Raw genomic sequence first — 20,734 nt, 5'->3', positions numbered from 1 at the left:
CAATACTGCTATACACAATACAAATATGCTATGTATTCACTTATAAGTGGATATTAGCTATTAATTAAATTATAGTCAAGCTACAAACCATAGGCCCAGAGAGGTTAGGTAAAGAGGAAAGTTCTTGGGGTGGTGGTGGTTGTGAGTGGATCTCCCTGGGAAGGGAAAATAGAATAGATTTTATGAGTGGACTGGGGGCGGGTGGGGATGGGAGTCCTAGGGATCATGTGTGGAGGGAAATGGGATGGAGGGAGAGAGTGCTGGACTTGGGGTGCACTTGGGGGATGGTGTAGAAACCAGTATGGTAGAAACTTCTTGCAACATATGAAGGATTCTAATGAGAACTCCTATTAATAAGGGTTAGAGTCTCAACTGGCCACCTCTTGTTAGGCAAGGCTTCAGGTGGGGGGACTGGGTTGTATTCAATTGAGTTTTTGGCCAAGGGAGTCCACGGAAATCCCCAAACAACCCAGGCTGATACTAAGACAAAGGGTACAAAAGGTTGCTCTCTGCAAACTGACAGTGGGCCCAATTGCTAGGGACAACACCCACACCCGAGGAATCGAGCTGGTACCTATATGGAAACTTTATCCTATGTTCGATCTCTTTGATGTGGGAAGGTACTCGGCAGACTACTGAAAGAGAAACATGTACACACAGCCACAAACTTTTGACCTACATTCTGTCCTGCCCACAAAACATGCTAGGACAATGGTGGCATAGAGCCTGTGGGAGTGGCCAACCAGTGTTTGGTTTGACATAAGACCCACTCCGCAAGAAGGAACCCATACTTGACACTGCTTGGGTGACTAAGAATCAGAGCCTAGACAGCCCAGAGGCCTAGGGTAAAACCAAATGCGACTGCTCTAAAACACATAAGCACAAAGCAAACCAATAAAAGGATTCCTGGGGCTGGAGAGATGGCTCAGAAGTTGAGAGCACTGACTGCTCTTCCAGAGGTCCTGAGTTCAACTCCCAGCAACCACATGGTGGCTCACAACCATCTGTAATGAGATCTGGTGCCCTTGTCTGGCCTGCAGACATACATGCAAGCAGAACACTGTATACATAATAAATAAGTAAATCTTAAAAAAATGATTCCTAATGACATTCTGGTATAGTCATAGATCAATTCTTTATCATCAGAGAGGCTTCCTCTGGCAGCAGATGGGAACAGATGCAGAGACCCACAGCCAGACATTATTCAGAGGAGGCGGGGGAAGAGTTTAATTTGGAGGTCTTCCTCAAATTCCTTCCCCTTAGAGCTCAGGGAATCTTGCAGAAGAGGAGGCAGAAAGACTGTAAGAGCCAGAGGGGAAGGAGAACACCAAGAGAACAAGGACCTCTGAATGAACTAAGCAAGGTGCATATGAACTCACAGAGACTGAAGCAGCAAGCACAGGGTCTACGTGGATCTACCTCAAGTTCTCTGTGTATATATTATGGCTACTAGCTTAGTATTTTTATGGGACTCCTGACTATGAGAACAAGTGGGTCTCTGACTCTATTGCCTGCTCCTGGGACTCTTCTCTTCCTGTTGAGCTGCTGTGTCCAACTTCGATAAGAAAGTTTTTGCTTTTTTTTTTTATCATATTTTATTTTGTCATGTTTTGTTGTTATCTCTTAGAAGCTTGTTCTTTTCTGATGAGATATAGAAAGGAAGTGGATCTGGAGGGAAGGGGAGGTTAGGAGGAACTGGGAAGAGCAGAGGGAGGGGAACTATAATCAGGATATAGTGTATGATAAAAGAATCTATTTTCAGTATAAAATAAACCTATATGCTCAGGGAAAAGGTGAAAATAATAGATTCACTTTCTCTCTTTGCATATTTTAATTTAGTAAACCAATGATTTGGACTTTGAGAAAAATGTCAGCAAAGTAGGAAGCAAGAAGATGCACAAGAAGGTGCTATGGGACACGGCATGGAACACACAGATTAAGATAACAGCACCTCAGTTTTCTTATGCACCATCCCATGTTTTCTCTTCTGTAATGCAAATTCTGACCATTCCTGGTATGGTTCGCTAAACGTTGGCAATATTTGTTTGTTACAATTACCCAAGCTATGTAGAAATAGTAACATAGAATTCTCATTCGTTGGGAGGCGTTCATAAAAATCCTCTTTGGCTATTAGACAGAAACAACGGGGTACAAAAGTTAAATATAAATTAAGAGGGAGATAATTATGGCTAAAGAGGGAGCATGAAAAAGAAAGTACGGGTTTAGAATAAAGAAGTAATGGGTTTAGAAAACTAATATCTTGATATTTATGCTTATGTCATGGTCACTAGAAACACAACCTCTTTTCTTCTTTTTACTTGTACTTTGCTTTAGTGCTATAAAACACAGCTTTTAGTTATAATGGGTAATAGAATCAAGACTCAACCAATCAAAATACAGCACTGTGGAGACCAGTCCCAGCTGATACATCTACAACACAACTTCTGAACCTAGTGCTCAGGGGTAGTTGTGCAAGAGGGATAGAAAGAGCACAAGAGCCAAGGAGCGCATAGCCTGGTGTGCGATTGTGTCTCGGGAATGTCAGGAGATGAAGCTGGAAAGAAACTCTTTTGAAGTAAATTAAGCAATAAATGAACACTAAAAGTGTAGGACTTAATGATTTTTAGATGATTCTAATTTGCAAAGTTAGTGCATAGATAGAATAAAATGGCAAAATTATGCTTCAAGAGAGTAGATCATAAAATGCAAGACTCTCATAGCTTGCCTTTGGAAATGTGGTGTCAACTTACCTGCTATTATAAACCATCTTTACAGATCAGCGTTTTGGACCAAAGTGGGGTCCCTGATTTCTAGATGCCGAAATAGAACTAGGTTGCAAAATACCAGGACTCCCCTGTGAAGGAAAGGAGGCAGGAAGCAGAACCGAGCAAAGGAAAGGTGAGCTGTGACACAGGTGACTTTTGCTGTGCAGTTTGCACTGACATGCAGTGCTGGGCCAGGGTTATGTATCCAGATTTGTCTCTGGCTGTTGACCTGCTCCTATTTACAGGCACCTATTTATATGTACACCCTTCTTACTCAGGAACAGTATCAGGGCAGATCCTGAGAGGCAGAGAGGATTCGAGTTCAAGAAAATGAGATTTTTACATCATGGAGCTGAAGGTCATACCTTTCAGGGCTGAGGAGAGGCCATGAGCTGAGCAGGAAGCAAGGCTTTCCTCAAATGAATGTGATATCTGTCATACTGTGGCTGAATATTCATTCTATGTATTCTGAGTCCCATTTACATGCTGTCTAGTAAATATGAGCTTTAGAAGACAGAAATGGCATGTACCACTTGTGTGTCTCCACCGTTGGAAATGAAAAGCTCAGAGACATGCAGAACACCAAAACAGAACTTTTTATCTTAGCAAGTTCTGGCAAATTCTTCATTGCTTTATGAGCAAGATACTTGTAAACAAAATTAGGGACTTTTTAGGTTACTTGTGGAAAGAAAGGATTCCAGCAAAAGAGATTAATAAGCAAAAATGGAAATAAACAATATGAAGGGGAAGAGAAATAATACTTTTTTTTTTATTAAAAATACTATGTGAGTTAATTTAGACAGCTTTACTTTCTGCCCTAGTTTTTGTGATATTCAATACACTGAGTATCTCTCAGACAATATGACCGCTACAATATAAAAGTTAATTAAATCTATAAATCCATAAATGGTCATATCCTCAGTATTTTAGTAGTTTGTAACACAGAAGTGTAACAAATGTTAAGATTGTATTTAAATTATTCTGACTAGACGCTTTGTAAATTCTAGGTTCGTGCATGCCTTAGTGATTGATTATAATTCTTTTACTTCTAGATGAATAATGGATTTGGAGGTTTTTTTTTTTTTTTTTTTTTTTTTTTTTTTTTTTTTTGGTTTTTCGAGACAGGGTTTCTCTGTGTAGCTTTGCGCCTTTCCTGGAACTCACTTGGTAGTCCAGGCTGGCCTCGAACTCACAGAGATCCGCCTGGCTCTGCCTCCCGAGTGCTGGGATTAAAGGCGTGCGCCACCACCGCCCGGCATGGATTTGGAGTTTTAAACAACTAGTTGCTCAGAATGGAAGACTCTTCAATACTGCTTAAAAAAACAAGAACAGTGGCATGGTATTCTGGTTTATAGCCTGAGGCACTGAACAGCTGGGCCAGAGGCACAGCTCCTGGAATGAGGTAAAGTGTAGGAAGCAGAGAGAGGAAGGCTGGGCTGCTGAGGTAAACTGTATTGTTTCTTTTTCTTACTCTCTTGTTTTCTCCCTTGCCTTTTTTTTTTTTTTTTTAAAGGCAGGATAACACTCTGTAGCCCAGCTAACCTCAAACTTGTGGCGATCTGTCTGCTTCTGTTTCCTAAATGCTGAAATTACAGGTGGGAGCCACCAGGTGTAGCTGCTATTATTTCTTAATAGATAGTTTCTTGCTCTGAAAGATAAAACCTAAGGGGGAGAAGACACAAGAAGAGTTGGATGGAGGAAAAGGAAGGGGAGGAAAGGTGTAATTATAATTTAATGAAAATTTGTTTGTTTGTTTTTTTGTTTTTTTCGAGACAGGGTTTCTCTGTGTAGCTTTGCGCCTTTCCTGGAACTCACTTGGTAGCCCAGGCTTGCCTCGAACTCACAAAGATCCGCCTGGCTCTGCCTCCCGAGTGCTGGGATTAAAGGCGTGCGCCACCACCGCCCGGCTAATTTAATGAAAATTTAAAAGTAGTAAAAACATAATCTAGGGAACGGATACAACAAAACTTAGCTCTGAAAGAAGTGAAGAAAGCCACCAGGCGAACCACCCTTCCACGCCTCCTGCACTTAAGGCAACCCCGTCAGCACACTTCGGCCCAGCTCCCAGGCAGTTTTCATCTGTTTCTCACGCCTCAGAAGTTTTCATGGTGCGCGAATAAACTTGGTTAGTAGTTCAATGATTAATGGGAGAGTTGTAAAATCACGGTTATTTTTAATGACTGTCATTTATAAATAGGAAATTGTTCATTAATTGTTCATGATATTTATTATATCTTCACCTCATGGATTCTGGCTTATTTTGTTTTTTTTTTTTTGATAGTCAAGTTGTGTGTAAATAAAATTATGAATTTGCTTTTTAAAAGAAACCCCTTTCTTTTTTAAAGATCAGTTTTGTACACTGAAGGATGGTTTCATAGTTTCAGTAGTTTTTAAAGTTATCTTTGAAGATTTTTATGAACATCTCCATTTTTAAAGCATATTTCAGTTTATGCCCATAAAATATTTGAAATCATCTGGCTCACTATTTTCTATTTTTTTTCTAAGGATAATTTGAAATCACAGAAGAGAAGAAGACATGCCTGGAGCTCACACCTCTTCACAGGCAGAGGCCCGCGTGAACTCAGGCTTCAGACACGGAGACTCGGAGACTCGCACAGCTAGCGTCCTTTCCCTCCATGTCCGACTGCTGAACTGGCTTTCCCAACCACTCCAGATTCATCTGCATTGTTCTTGTGCCCATTAAAGAGCATCTTCAGAGTGTTTGGTGTTCCAACATTAATTTCCTCTGTTTTCATTAGCATTGGATGATAAGGTGGTACATTGGCCATCTGTTACTTTAACAAATTCCTGAAGTAAATCAACTAATAAAGAGCAAAGTTTCATTTTCTCCCATTTGTTTGGAAAGTTGCAATCATGGTCTGTTGTCCTCCTGCCTCTCAGGACTGTGGCCAGGTGGCACATCAAAGACAAGAAACAAGAGAGGGAAGCCAGGCAGTGGTGGCACACGCCTGTAATCCCAGCACTCGGGAGGCAGAGGCAGGTGGATCTCTGTGAGTTCGAGGCCAGCCTGGGCTACAGAGTGAGTTCCGGGAAAGGCGTAAAGCTACACAGAGAAACCCTGTCTCGAAAAACCAAAAAAAAAAAAAAAAAAAAAAAAAAGACATAAGAGAGGGAAAAAGGATCAAATCAGGGGCCCCCAGTTCCTTCCAGGGTCACACCTACAATGACCTAATGCTCACCAGGTGAGCATTAAATATTTTACTACCTCGTAATACCACCAAACTAGACCTAGGGAATGCATGGCTAAGATGTCACTTGCATTCTTTTATTCCCTTTATACAGAATAGATGCACGGCCCTTTGTGAAGTGTCTCTAAGACAGAAAAGTATCAGTTCATGCCCCACTGGAAGACAGTTTTACCCACTTGTTAATTAATCATTTGTCCAAAACTGTTTTGGCTGAAATTTAGAGGTATTATAAGCAGAGATTTCTCTCTCAACCTTTTCAAGTACATAAAATATTCAGCTGTGGTTTCATACATCACTATATTAAAACATTTTAATTACAACATTGATTAGGGTATTTGTTTACTGCAGAAACATTTGGGAGAGTCTTAAACATTTACGGCATAAGCAACAAACACTGAACAATATTCAAAGTCTAGAGGAAGGTTTTGGAGTGACAGTGTGTATTGCTCACAAGCATAACTTGATTTAGGAATGTAAGAGCTTGAAGCGGGCCTGCAGAGTGCAGCGAGGTAGAGATTACCAAGGGAGGCCCGGGTACTGGAGCACTTGTGAAGTGAATTCTAGAACCGGACACAGAAATGGTATTAAAGATTGCTTCCACTTGCTAATTTTGGAGATGTAGAAGTCTCAGAAAGTAACTTCTCTAAGGTTTGTGAGAGAACCTAAGAGAGAATTTCTTGGGAAACTGATTTTTAACATACATATAACACCCAGAGAAGGCATCCAATGATCAGTTAGGAGTTGGGGAGGGCGTCTGGGACAGAGAGAACAGATTCTCCAGGGCACTTTTTCACTGCAGTGAATGATTGAACATGATGAACCATATAACACTCAGGAGGAAAAAGGCTGAAAAAAATCACTATTCATAGAAAATTAAACAAAAATTTAAAATATCCAATGGCTTCCTCTTATCCAGTCCCAATATTTCTCAACCTCCACTTTAAAAGTAGACATCACTGCTCTTTACCCATTGTTTCTCAGACAACTGACTTTTCAGATCCCTGCAAGTTTTCCTTATTTGTATCATGTAGAATAGAACGATGGATTTCTTCTTGTCACTTTCTTATATCTTACATCATGAAAGCTGTGCTGAGACTCTGCAGAACGTTTCTCTTTCTTCTCAGGCTTAGGGTTCAGTTTACCTCGGATTCTATCCACTCCCTGGCACTGGTCAATGTGGACATGGTGTTCTGTCCTCAGGGCCACACTTCTGCAGGTATTCTTGGTGTGCTCTTGTTCTGCTAATGCAGAAGAGAGCCCTAGAAGCTAAGGCTCAGGCCAGCGCCCGTGTTACACACGTGACCTGGGAAGAAGGAAATGCATGCTTCCACTGCTGGTTTTCATCAGGGAATATGATGTGAGCTGAGGAGAGAAAAAGGTGAAATCCTTTTAAGTCAGCTTGAAAACAAAATCGCTCCATGAAGCCTTAAGAGCCTATAATTTACCCAGGAGATGAAACATATGTACTCTCTAAACAACCAGAATAAAGAAACAATCTATTTTAAAACCTGGTTTCACAGTCTCTTGGCTCCAAATTAAACCTTTCATTGTAGAGGAGGAAAGTGCTTGGGTGTGTTCAACGAGAAACAAGGAATGTTTGCTTTCAAGCTGCCTAGTAGCTCTGGGATGACTGTGACCCAGAAGGCATTGCTGGAGAAGCAGGTTCCCTCACAGGAAGTGGAGTGCCTTTTCCCAGCACAAACAGATGTGCACTCAGCCCCAAAGGAGGATTTGCCTCACAGATGGGCTTGTCCTGAATATGAACCTGCTTTCATCATGGTAAAAGTGACATTCCGTAATAATGACATTCAGCTGTTTCCATGCCGTAGGGAGGAATTGTCTGTGAGGATACATTCCCCTCCCCACACCCCACCCCCTGTCTCTTTTGTACACACCCATACACTCATTTGCAGACACAGGCATACTCTCTGACACATACACACTCACACTCCTACACACACTCTCACAGCATACAATACATCTGTGGATGTGGGCAGCAAATCTTTTAAAAGGTATCTTCCATATCTCTAATACCATACCCGGTTTAACGTGCTAAAATTGCTGTCCATAATACAGTGATCAGAGTGTGCTATTAAATTGTTGATTAAATCAATCTCTCATAATGGTCTATGGTTCCTACTCCAGAAAAAGCTCGAGGTTAAGTGTGTACGGGGACACTCAAAGAAGCACTGAGGAGTGGAGCTGTAAGTGCTTAGTGGTTGCTTTCATGTAGAAACTGACCACAGTAACGTGAAGCTCCCCTGGACACATGGGTTCTCAGGCTCTTTGTTCCCCATGGCTTTACACTCAAGGCAGATGGCATTCCCTAACTTAACTGGGTCTTTGTGGCCTCTGGTTACCCTAGCTTGAACTTTTCTTGCCTCCAAATCTCAAAGTCAAAGGGACAAGAGACTAAATTACACTTCAGAAGTATTTGGACCCGAATTTCAGCTGTGAAAGGTGCTGGGGAGAGGAAGCGGCAGCTGTCAGGAGCTGGATAGGGAACCTTTAAAAATTCATGCCAACGGGCAAAGCCAGTGTCAGGGGCAGCAGCATCGGCAACAGCACTGAAGACCCAACCCTCACACGGTAGCACACTCCTATGCTCCTTGTTTCTCCATGACGTTCTTGCCATGGCAAACACTACTTGTTTAAACTGTGAGCCGAAGTAACCCCGTCCTTTGTAAAATTCATTGATTTTGTTGGGTTTTTAAATTAAAGCAACAAGAAAGGCAATTCATATAGACAATACTTATGAAAGAGGCCCAAGTTTCCTTTACCTGTTTAGATACAGGGACTGCAAATTGCAAATACGAAAGGACTATTAGGACAGGTTTTTATTTCCCAGTAAGTAAAGCGTTTATATTAACATTTTTATGCCTTTAAAAATAAACTCACATTTAATTCTACACATTTTACTACCAAATACAAAGATAGCAATATATTCCGTTAAAAAATCTATCTATCTATCTATCTATCTATCTATCTATCTATCTATCTATCTATCTATCTATCTATCTACCTACCTACCTACCTACCTACCTACCTATCTATCTATCTATCTATCTATCTATCTATCTATCTATCTATCTATCTATCTATCTATCCATCCGTTGTTTTTCAAGACAAGGTTTCTCTGTGTAGCCTTTGCTGTCCTGGAACTTGCTCTCTAGACCAGGCTGGCCTTTAACTCAGAGATGTGTTCTATTTAGTTAAGAGTGAAATGGGGACTGTCCTGCGAAGTCCACACTTGCCACCAGTTTGCTATGGATAACCATATCTCCATGCTCCTTGTCTACAACAGCTCCGGCATATGTTATGCTAACTTTGTGGGCAAGGACACTCCCTGGGCCATCTTCCCCTTAATCTTGGGCCACCCACGGCACCAGGACATGATGGTGGGCATGGGCTAAAATGACTTCTACATAGGTGATGAGGCCCAGAGCAAGAGAGTCACCCTGACATTGAGTACCCTATCAAACACGACATTGTCACCAACTGGGATGACATGGAGACAACCTGGTACCAGGTTTTCTACAATTTCTACAATGAGTGGTGTGAGGTTCCTAAGGAGCACCCCATGCTTTTCACTGAGGTGCCCCTAAGCCCCAAGGCCAACTGTGAACAGATGGCCCAAATCATGTTTGCGATCTTCAACACCCCAGCCACGTATGTAGACATTGAGGCCGTGCGGTCCCTGTCTGCCTCGGTGGAACCACTGGCATTGTGATGGACTCTGGAGATAGGCCCATCCTCACTGTGCCCATCTATGAGGGCTAAGCTCTCCCCCATGTCACCCTGCATCTGGACCTGACTAGCTATGACCTCGCGAGGATCCTGGATGAGTGGGGCTACAGCTTCGACACCACAGCCAAGAGGGAAATTGTTCATGACATCAAAGAGAAGCTGTGGTATGTTGCTGTAATGTTCAGCACTACATTTAACGTTTAGACTTACTATGCTTGAGAGACCAAAAAGCAAAAGATGCCTCTAACATGTAAGCCCCTAGTTTGTTCAGCTGGTACCCTAGCCATCTACTCCCCTTTCCCCCAAATGCTGAACACTTCTTAAATCAACTCATCTTGTAAAATTTGCTGTTCTAGCAAGATAGTAGGTCATAAGACTGTGTTTTTGCTTTTGTAATCAAATTTGCTTACTTGTTCAATGACTAGGGCAACGGCAAGACATTTATATTAAAATTAGACCCTGCCTACACGTAGACAGAATATATGTAATCTTGTGGTTTTTGACTCTATAAACCTTGGACTGATGTGGCTAGCCACTGCATCCCGTGAGCGCTGTCGTTTGCAGGTCTGGTGCCATGAGTATCCAGTGCCAGTATTTAATAAATCCCCTTCTTATTAACATTTATTCATAGAAATGGTGAATCTCTGAGCAATCCCAGACCTCTAACAGTTGTGCTGGACTTTGAGCTAGAGATGGCCACTGTTGCACCCCCTTTCTTCCCTAGAGAAGAGCTATGAACGGCCTGACAGCCACATCATTATTGGCAATGAGCAGTTCCAGGGCCCCGAGGCTCTCTTCCAGATTTCCTTCCTGAATATGAATTCCTGTGGCATCCATGAAACCATAGTCAATTCCATCATGAAGTGTGATGTTGACATCCACAAAGACCTCTGTGCCAGCACAGCTCTGTCTAGTGGCCTCACCATATATCCAGATATGGTTGACAGGACACAGGGGACCACTGCTCTGGCTCCCAGAATGATGGAGATCAAGATCATTGGTCTTCCTGGGCACAGGCTCATCTTGGCCTCACTGTCCACATTCCAGTGAAGTGGATCAGCCAACAGGAGTAGGTTGACTCTAGCTCATCTTCATGCTCTTTGGAATCTCATATCCAAACACAACCACTTTCTTCCCAGAGTCTCTCATCTTGTGCAAAACAGTGAAGAGAAATTTATGTAGCCTTACTTCCCAGGGCATGTTTCTAGCCTCTTGTTTTCTAAATTTGAAGTTTTTAAATGTCTGTCTATAAACTCATTAAATATTTATTTCATGCATGTGAGTACTCTACCTGTCTGTATGTATGTGTACCATGTGTGTACCTAGTGCCAGAGGAGGTTAAAAGAGGGTGCCAGATCCCCTGGAACTGGATTTAAGAGTAATTGTGAACTACCATGTGATTGCTGGGAACTAAAGCTAGGTTCCCTGTAAAAGAACCAAATGATCTTACCTGCTGAGCCACTTTCCAGCCCCTCTTAATGTCTATTTTTAATGAACATATTTCTTCTATTTTATCTATCTATCTATCTATCTATCTATCTATCTATCTATCTATCTATCTATCTATCTATCTATCTATCTATCTATCTATCTATCATCTATCATTATCTAATATATATGTGTATTTAGTGTGTGTGTGTATGTGTGTAGGTTAGAGGATAACTTGGAGAAGTTTGTTCTTTCTTTCCACCATGTGGTACCCAGGGATCAAACAGGACAACAGGAAACTCCTGAGGTATGGTTGTCTCTTGTCGTACTGTATTTTATGACCTTTGCATTGCATCTTTTTCTGAGTACAAGGATCTAGAGTTTGTATGGAAAAATGAATCTGGATAGGGGGAAAGTATAACTAAATTGATCTTTTAAGATTGAGTTGCTTCCTTTTCAGTCTATTCTGTCAGTTGGAAACGATTTGTTATTGCTTTGGAGAAGAAATGGTAGGTGCTGTCCTAAGTGCACACACTTTCAGATTTGAATGAGTGCAAATACAACTTTTGTTCTTGTGAATTCAACACTGCCAGGTTATTCTTTAACTGGAATTCCAAGAGCAATGCTGTTCAAAGCATGATATGTGGATATTTGATAGTTCAAGACTGAAATATCAATTGGTAGTAAGAGTGATCATGCAGAGGAAATACTTAGAAAAATTAGATTTAAATTCACATCCTGTTCTGGTATTTTTTTTTTTTTTAAATTGACCCAGACTAGAGTCACTTTGGAAGAGGGAACTTCAATTAAGGAATTGCCTGTACCAGATAGTGCTATGGGCACATCTGTAGGGGCATCTTCTTAATTGCTGATTGATAGGGGAGGGTCAGCTCATTGTGTGTGGGCAGTGATTCCTAGGGAGGTGGAATGCTGAACAAGCCAGAGAGAGCAAGTTCCTAAGGAGGATTCTTCCACCATGTCTGCTGCGGTATCTTCTTCCAGGTTCCTGCTTTGAGTTACAGTCTTGACTTCTCTCCATAACAGAGGAGAACACAGAAGTGTAAGCCAAATAAACCTTTTTCTTTCCCAAGTTGCTTTTAGTCATGGTGCTTTATCACAGCAACAGAAAAGCAAACTAGAACATGCCTTTAATACAACAACTAACTAAAGGGAGCCACATGAGGTGGTGCACGCTTACAGTCGGAGAAGGGGTCCTGAGTTCCAGGCTAGCTTGGATTACACGGTAAAATGCTGTCTCAAACAACAACAACAACAACAACAACAACAACAACAAGATAATAAAATGATACTAATAATAATAAATAATATTGGAGTAAGTTTACTTTTATGTGATTTTTGTTTCATTTTTCTGCAAATTTACTTTTATGTCACTTCTATGATGAGAAATTGTAACACGTAGATGGAAATAATAAGTTGATATTTTACCATGGGTAAGTTGTATAGAAGTATCAATTTCACTACTTTCAAGCTTCTCCCTTTGGTAAGAAATAGACTTTATAGCAAGACTTAAGGGTTATCCTGGCTCCTTCCACCATACATCACGCAATAAGTAAAGCGTCCCATAATTCCATGGGCTCTGCACTTACACTGCTACCTGTCAGCTACTATAGAATTCCATGAATAATACTTGTCACTCAACAACAAGATCCTTACAAATGAAAAGATCAAATAAACATAAAGTGAACAACAAAGGGCGAATCCATCAAACTCCAGGAGAGGACTTCAAGAAAAGATTTTATTTTACTAGCAAATTTCTCTAACAATTCAGAACCAACTTCCTATTATTACTATTCCCGGGATGGTAGATATCATTGACTGTTAGGCTTGATTTGAATATCTTTAATTCAAATTACTTTTAGCTTCGGTTTATATATAAAACCCATTTAATATCTTTTATGAGTAATGTAAATGCAAATAAAATTTATTCAAAAAGTATAATTAAGAATGACAAATGTAAATGCTTTTGAATCACATTACTCTAAAGACACCGTACAGAAACTATTAATATATTTTCTCATGTCTTTGAATGGGACACCTTTACTATTAGGTAGAATGAGTAAAAATTATTCCAGTTTTAGAAATTCTACAGCAGAATTTAGCCAACAAGCCAAGTTTCAGGTTTCCCAGGCTTGAAATGTCTCCAAGTGATAAATGTTTAAGTGATTGAATTTAAGACACAACACTACAGTGAGAGCAGGCTGAGAATCTTTAACCTTGAACTGAGAGGCTTGCCAGGGCAGGGCAGCAGGCTGTGCCACCACAAACACAGCACCCGGAAACAGCAGACGCTAATGGTTTCTCAGCCCCCGTTCTTCCTCTTACCTGACCTTACTTTACAGCAGGTCACGAGACCCTCATCCCACAGGGTCCTCCACGGACTAGAGCAGAGTGAGGAGGCTGTACAAACACAGAGGTCTGAACAAATGCCGTGACCAGCTTTCTGCCTTTGGTTCATACACTTCACCCTCTCAATAACACTTCGCTTGATTGCCATAAATACATTCTATTTGTGTATATTGTTTCTTTTAATGCTCATCTACGAAGGCTCATATGTCATGTATACCTTAGATTAAATAATTTTATGTGCTGGGTGATGGTGGCGCACACCTTTAATCCCAGCACTCGGGAGGCAATGGCAGGCGGATCTCTGTGAGTTCGAGGCCAGCCTGGGGAGCTCCAGGACAGGCACCAAAACTACACAGAGAAATCCTGTCTCTAAAAACCAAAAAAAATTTTATGTTTTCATTTCATGGATTTATCTTTTGTTATAGAGATTTCAGCCATCAAACTTGTGAAACATGGTAGCGGAATTAAGAACAATGCCTGCGCTGTTTCTCTACTGGATGCGGGAAAATACCAGCCAAGTCCTCTAGGTGGCAGCATCAGTCCAAAGACTTGCTCAAGAAAGATTTCAAACACTCAGAAAATTCAAGGGGTGGGGGAGAGAAAGAAGAAAGAAAGAAAAATACTTAGTGTTTTTTTTTTGTTGTTGTTCAGATACACAAGATATTAAAATTTCTTCACCAAACAAAAATATTCTGGCTTACTTTAAACCAACTGGACACTGGAATAGAAATGTCTACTATCCACAGCAAAGTAGTAACATCAGAGGCAGTCCATGCTCTCCGCCCATGAAAAATAAATAGTGGTCTTATAACTTATTTCAGAGCAAATGTGATACTGGGAAATATAAACATCCTTCTTCTTGTGCATCGTATATTTATGACATTATACTCTGCCACTCCTACATTTTTCTTTAGATCTCGATCACAGTAAAATAGAAATTTCACTTGACAGAGTGGTTGGAAGCTTAAGGGGTGAGAGCTGTGTTCAGGTTCTTATCCTGTGCTGGGTCTGATGGCCCAGGCCTGGAATCGGGACTACACGGGGGAACAAGGCAGAAAGGCTAACTTCAAGGCATGCCTGCAATATAGAGGGTGTTCAGGGACACCTAGTGAGACCCTGTCTCAAAAAAAAAAAATGAATGAAAGAGAGGTTGTGTATACCATTCAGAGTGAGCATGCTTATGTAGTATGCATGATGCTCTGGGCTAATGCTTAGTACCACAAATAAGTAAATAAATAAATATTTTTTTTCATCTTTTCCTCTCTCCTGATCCTGGGTGTTTTCTATTAATTCTCACTTCTTACAGCATTTTTTATGGACGCCTCTTTTCATTTTTCTTTGTTATTCTGAGAAAATATGGTGGGAAGAAAATACTTGTAATTTATATAATTGATAAAATCTCTCTTTGCAAACATTTTTCTATAGGAGAAAGAAGAAATAAAATAATCTCAGGTGCATATCACTTCTAAATGAAAAGCTAGATCTTCTTGCTAATAAAAGGTAAAATCTGAGTCTAGGTTACATAGAAGAAAATATGATACAAAGTTCAGAAGCATGAGCTGGGCGTGGTAGCACACACCTTTAGTCCCAGCACTCAGGAGGCAGAGGCAGGTGGATCTCTGATCTACAGAGGAGTTCCAAGAAAGCCAGGGCTATGCAGAGAAACCCTGTTTTGAAAAACAAAAACAAAACAAAATAAAAAAAAAAAAACCAAACAACCACAGACAAAACAACAACCCCCCCCCCCCGCCCCAAGTTCAGAAACATTATCAGTCAATATAATTTTAAATCTCTGTGGACAAGGTGTCAGAGTTTTAGGAACTCAGACTTAAGTAATAGGAAAGGGAGGAGAAAGCAACCATGAGTGACATTGCATCTGTATTCCATGAGTCTAGTGAACACATAAGGAACATTGTCAGAAGAAAAACGTTCTTATATTAGGCATTGACAAGGGACATGAACATTTCTAACTTCTATGAAAAATACAGGAAAGTGAAAGGCTACCTATCGTCAGCAGTAAGTTTGCTGCCTAAATTTTAAATGGCCTTTTTTGTCCTGTCCCAGTTAAGTTGTTTGTGTGAAAAATGTGCAGTTGGGTTCCGGAGGGAGCTGGAGATCAGTTCCCCTGTGGTTTCTCCTGTTTGGAAAAGTGTCCCGCTTGCCTCTGGATACAGAGTAACCATTCCTTGATCCCTGCTGTTAGAGGGGTATATAAGCCCATGTTGGTATGAATAAAGAGAGCTGCTTCCTTGACGAACTGAAACTAGGTGTCTAGAGTGCTGTTTAACCTCGGCGTCCCTCGCCAGATTTCGTGCTCCAGCCCGAGCCGCAGCAGCTACCATTAATATAGAAATTGAGCGGGGTATATTTGATATTATGGAGAGAGAGAGAGAGAGAGAGAGAGAGAGAGAGAGAGAGAGAGAAGAGAAGAGAAGAGAAGAGAAGAGAAGAGAAGAGAAGAGAAGAGAAGAGAAGAGAAGAGAAGAGAAGAGAAGAGGAGAGCAGAATTTCTGGCATCTATAGTGATTTGTTTTTTTCAGATTTTGGATAATACTGATACATTTTACATATTTTCAATCAAAAACATTTTTTTTTGTTATGTATGGTTTCTCTTTCTACTGATCAAATGTTGATTAGACTTGCTAGTAGTGATTGGGGTTGCAACCTGGTCCCAGATTGATCATTCATCATGTGCTCTGAATAGTTGAGCCCTATAGATAAACACTACTCAGAGCTGAATAACAATAAGAAACACTATATCTGATTATCTTACTGTCTATCCCTGTAACCCAGAGGTAGTTAAAACAGAATAAAATAAATAAAAGTGAATGAGAGTTACCAATAATTGTTTACTTGTTCTGAAAAGTTACTTAAAATATGTTTGGAAAAATCTGTTCTCCAAAACATAAGCTAGGGGCAAGGTCTACACAGTAATTAATATTCATAATAATATAAAATAGATTAGCCACATGAACTGCCTCTTTATAAATTTCATAGACATTGGGGCACATTCTTGCACCTGAGAGACTTGTAAGAAAAACCTTGTCATCTGCATTTAATTGGAAATTGCCTGTTGCTTTTGTTACACAAAATGTAATCTTATAAAAGACATCTGTATTAGAGGGGAAATGGAGACCAAGAACCTCCAATAAAAACAGAACCCACAGGCACTGCTTTCTGCACATAGATATTGGTTCCGTAAATCCAGTCTTGCCTTGTAAAGTTAATGAGGCTCCTCCAAGCTTTTAAAATCACCACAACTGGAATCCATATAACTAGAGAAATAAATGGAGGTTAACCATACTGTGGCTTTAGATTATACTTCCTATGTTAACAGTCCCATAAAAACTTGGGCTAAGTGAACAGAGATATTAAACTTTTTATTGCGCATATATTGAAACAGTCATTTTGTTAGTGCTTCTGTGAGCTGGGCAAGAGAGTTAGGTCTCCGAGTACAAGGTCCTTGTCGGGAGGAAGGAAATAGGATGACTTAAAAGTATTATGAGTAGCAAGAAAATACAAAGGCAACAAAGGTGATGTTAAAGACAAAATAGGTGAAGAAAGAGGAAGACTGTGGAAAAAAGAAACAGAAATGATAATGTGCATTAGGGGATGCTGTATTTGTCATGGTGAGATTGACAGAGGAAGGCTTTGACATTTAACTTCGTGTGTGGGTGTGTGTGCCTCTTGTATAATTGTGAGAATATTCTTTTGATTAGCATACTGTGTTATGAGTTATTGTATAACATACTCTGTTTTATGGTTATACTATAACTCAATGAGTATCAGTGAACTTGAAGATTGCTTTTTCTTTAAAGCTACTATGGATTTCACTGTTACCACATTTTTGAAAAAGAAAATGACTTTTCAAACTGTTGTGTAACAATTTTCTCTGAGATTGAAACATTCTACCCTGCCGTGCAGGGGGAGCTCCTTAAGCAGGAAGGCAAACAACTCAAAATAGCTTCCGGAAGACCCTGAAACTGACCAGATTCATTAGGTCCCTCCCTGCCAGAGTAAAAAATAAAAGTCGAGAGTCCTTCTCAGATGAAGCCAAGCTGCAAAGAAGACTCTCAGACAAGCTAAGCTGCAAAGACTCAGGCTAGACCAGCTGTCTGGGAGAAGTAGAAATAGTCAATCTGCCTGGACGAGGATAGACCACCTGAGACACCTGAAAAGGACACTCTCCAACCTGTTGAGCTGCCTGAAGGCTGTACAGGGTGCTCGAGGTTCCCAGCTTTGTGCGCTGTCATCCACGCTGGGGTGGACCTTGATGATGTAGCTGTCATTGAGTAATTTCTGCTCCTGTAAGTAATCTTTCATCCACACTCCTATAAGAAACCCCAATAAAACTTATTGGTTCATTAAGTTGAACGTTAGTGTTATCAGTACTTTGACCTGTCATGGGCTTCCTATTAGGGGTGAGTAGATGTGTGTGCATCATCTCCCCAGGAAAAATTTTGTCACATACCACACAGGCCCCCTCCTGGTGTATAAATACTCTTGTGACGTACTGGGACCATACGACTAGTAAATACAGAATATTTACTTGTAGCTACAGAGAATGTTATTAATTTTCCAGATTGTTTTCACTCATTTACAGTTTCATCATCAGTGTGTGAGTGTTAAAGATTCTCCACATTTTCCTTAGTGCTTGGTATTGTTAATGCACTGACATGTGCTTTAAATTTGTATTCAGTATGAATTGAATATTGTATCTTATTTTGAACTTCATTTGTATTTCTAAAATGACTATATTACAAGTGTTGAAAAGCAATTTGAAAGTTCATAACTTTTCAATATTTTTTTTCAGGGATTGATCATATCAAATAAACCATTTTCATGTATTTTGTGTTTTTTTTCTTATTGATTTACAGACATTCTTATATAGTCCAGGGACAAGTTATATGACAGGTAAATATAGCACAAATGAATTTTCCAACACAACAATCTGCCTTTTACTTTATTACATATTATCATTAAACAACTGGGTGTCTGTTAATATTAGTTTTAGTCTCTTGGTCACTTCCTCTTGGCTGTTGTGAAATACCTTGACAGAAGCAATTAAAGGGAGGATGGGTTCATTTTGGCTTAAAGTTCCTGAAGGATACAGTCCTTGGCAGGGAGAAATGTTGGCAGATAGGGAAAGCATGGTGGAAGGAACAAGAGGCTAGATGGTCATCCACATGCAGAGTTAGGGTCCTGGAGAAGTCCCACAAAAGACCACCATCCACATATGCAATCAGCAAGAGTGTTTATTATCTCGAGAATAAGAATGCCAGCATGCTGGGGCCACACATCTGACACAAAGGCAAAATAGCGACCTTGAGAGAAGCCTGCAGGCTCTTTTGTACACAGCTAAAGGAATTCTAAAGGCAGTGAGGTCATTCTATCTAGGATTGGCTTTCACCAGTGGCAATCATATTAGCATGTTCCTGATTGGTTAGAGATAACAGGGGTTGGCTTAGGCTATAGTTTTTCCATTTTTGGGTAAGCTCAGACAAGTCCCAGGCTCTCTCCCTATTTGGTTATTACCTTGAGCTGCTGTAGGGGGTGGCCCAGGTCTAGTAAGTGCAGTTCTTCTCGTCCTTACTGTCAGGGGCATAGTGACTGATTGCCCTTTGTTTGTGGCTTCCTCAGAAACTGCCTGTTCAGTTTCAAGAAGCAGGAACTGAGGCCTAGTTCTTAACTGAGTTATTAGGAGCCTGTCATGGTATTTGCCTGGCCTTCTCAGCAGAAATCCAGGACACTACACAAGAACTGGGGCCAGGCTATAAAGCTCTATGACCATCCCCAATGGCTTGCCTTCTCCAGGGGGAATCAACCACCTAAAGTTCCTCAGTCTTCCTAAACAGTACCAACAGTGTTGTTCAAGAGTGTGAGTCCGTTGGGGCTATTTTACTTTTTAACTGTGTAAGTCCTTATTCCATTAATTTCCAGCTTCCATCTTTATCATTTCTTGCTCTCTACCTCATTAGAATTTTCCTTCTTTCGTTTTTCTAGAACCTTGAGGTACACCATTAGGATTTTTATTTGAGATGTTTCTGATGTAAAAACTTATAACTATGAACTTTGCCCTTAGAACTATCACAGCTGTATCCTAAAAGTTACTGTAGGATGTAGTATATATCTTCATTTGATTTTAGGATTTTAAAAAACTTTCTCTTCTTCCCTGGGGAATGCCACCTCTCCTGTTCCCAAGGTTCAGGGAAGAACATACCACTTGTTTTCCACTGTCAGATGGTCATCCCTGAAAACATTTACAAGTAGCATTATATGGACTGAACAGGTTATATTTAGGAATATATATATAAATATGTGTGTGTGTGCGCGTGCGCGTGCGTGTGTGTGTGTGTGTGTGTGTGTGTAATAACATTTAGTTAAAAAGGGGTCATGGATTCGAAGAAGAGTGGGGAGGGGTATAGAAGGGTTGGAGGCAGGTAGGGAAGGGACAATTGTTGTAATTAAATTATAATCTCAAAAATTAAAAAATGTTTTCTTTTATTTCACCAGTAAATCACTGTTCATTCAAATGTATTTGATACTTGAAAAAGCCATAGGGAATCATACAATATCATATTTACCTAAAATCACATATTATACACAAATACATACACATATATTTATCTTTGTAAAACTAATCATAAGGGATAGGGAAAGACACAACATGCCCATCAAAGGAAAAATCCATCAAGAGGATATTGCATTTCTAAACATTTATACACCAAACACACAGACAGCCAAGTTCATAAAAGAAAAACTAATATAGCTAAAACCTTATATTGACCTCATATAACTGGTGACCAATATACTTCTGTTGCCAATAGACAGATCATCCAGACAAACATTAAACAGAGAAGTTCTGGGCTTCATAACGTGATGAATCAAATAGGCCTAGCAGATATCTTCAGAACATTTCACCCAAACACAAAAGAATATACTTTCTGGCTGGGCGGCAGTGGCACATGCCTTTAATCCCAGCACTCAGGAGGCAAAGCCAGGCAGATCTCTGAGTTTGAGGCCAGCCTGGTCTACAGAGTGAGATCCAGGAAAGGCTCCAAAGCTACACAGAGAAATCCTGTCTTGAAAAACCAAAAAAAGAAAAGAATATACTTTCTTCCCAGAAGCTCATGAAAACTTTCTCCAAAATTGACCACATATTTGGACACACAATAAGTCTCAACAGATGTCGGAACATTGAAGTAACACTCCAAATCC

At 40.3% G+C, this 20,734-nt stretch overlaps 2 long non-coding RNA genes and 1 pseudogene across 2 annotated transcripts; all 3 read left to right on the top strand.

Moving 5' to 3' along the window:
• The first annotated feature begins 255 nt into the window (after positions 1-255).
• On the top strand, positions 256-4,663 carry LOC121823942 (uncharacterized). The gene is made up of 3 exons (XR_013046000.1): positions 256-2,898; positions 3,818-3,836; positions 4,035-4,663. It is a non-coding gene; the product is annotated as an uncharacterized LOC121823942 (long non-coding RNA).
• Positions 4,664-4,682: 19 nt separating this feature from the next.
• Positions 4,683-5,613, top strand: LOC143269535 (uncharacterized). The gene is made up of 2 exons (XR_013045999.1): positions 4,683-4,890; positions 5,271-5,613. It is a non-coding gene; the product is annotated as an uncharacterized LOC143269535 (long non-coding RNA).
• Positions 5,614-9,240: 3,627 nt separating this feature from the next.
• On the top strand, positions 9,241-10,771 carry LOC102915036 (actin, cytoplasmic 1 pseudogene; annotated as a pseudogene).
• Positions 10,772-20,734: the final 9,963 nt, after the last annotated feature.

This window comes from Peromyscus maniculatus, chromosome 19 (genome assembly GCF_049852395.1).
Source record: "Peromyscus maniculatus bairdii isolate BWxNUB_F1_BW_parent chromosome 19, HU_Pman_BW_mat_3.1, whole genome shotgun sequence".
Taxonomy (NCBI): domain Eukaryota; kingdom Metazoa; phylum Chordata; class Mammalia; order Rodentia; family Cricetidae; genus Peromyscus; species Peromyscus maniculatus.
The sequence above is the reverse complement of the archived record's forward strand: the minus strand, read 5'-3'. Positions and strand labels throughout refer to the sequence as shown.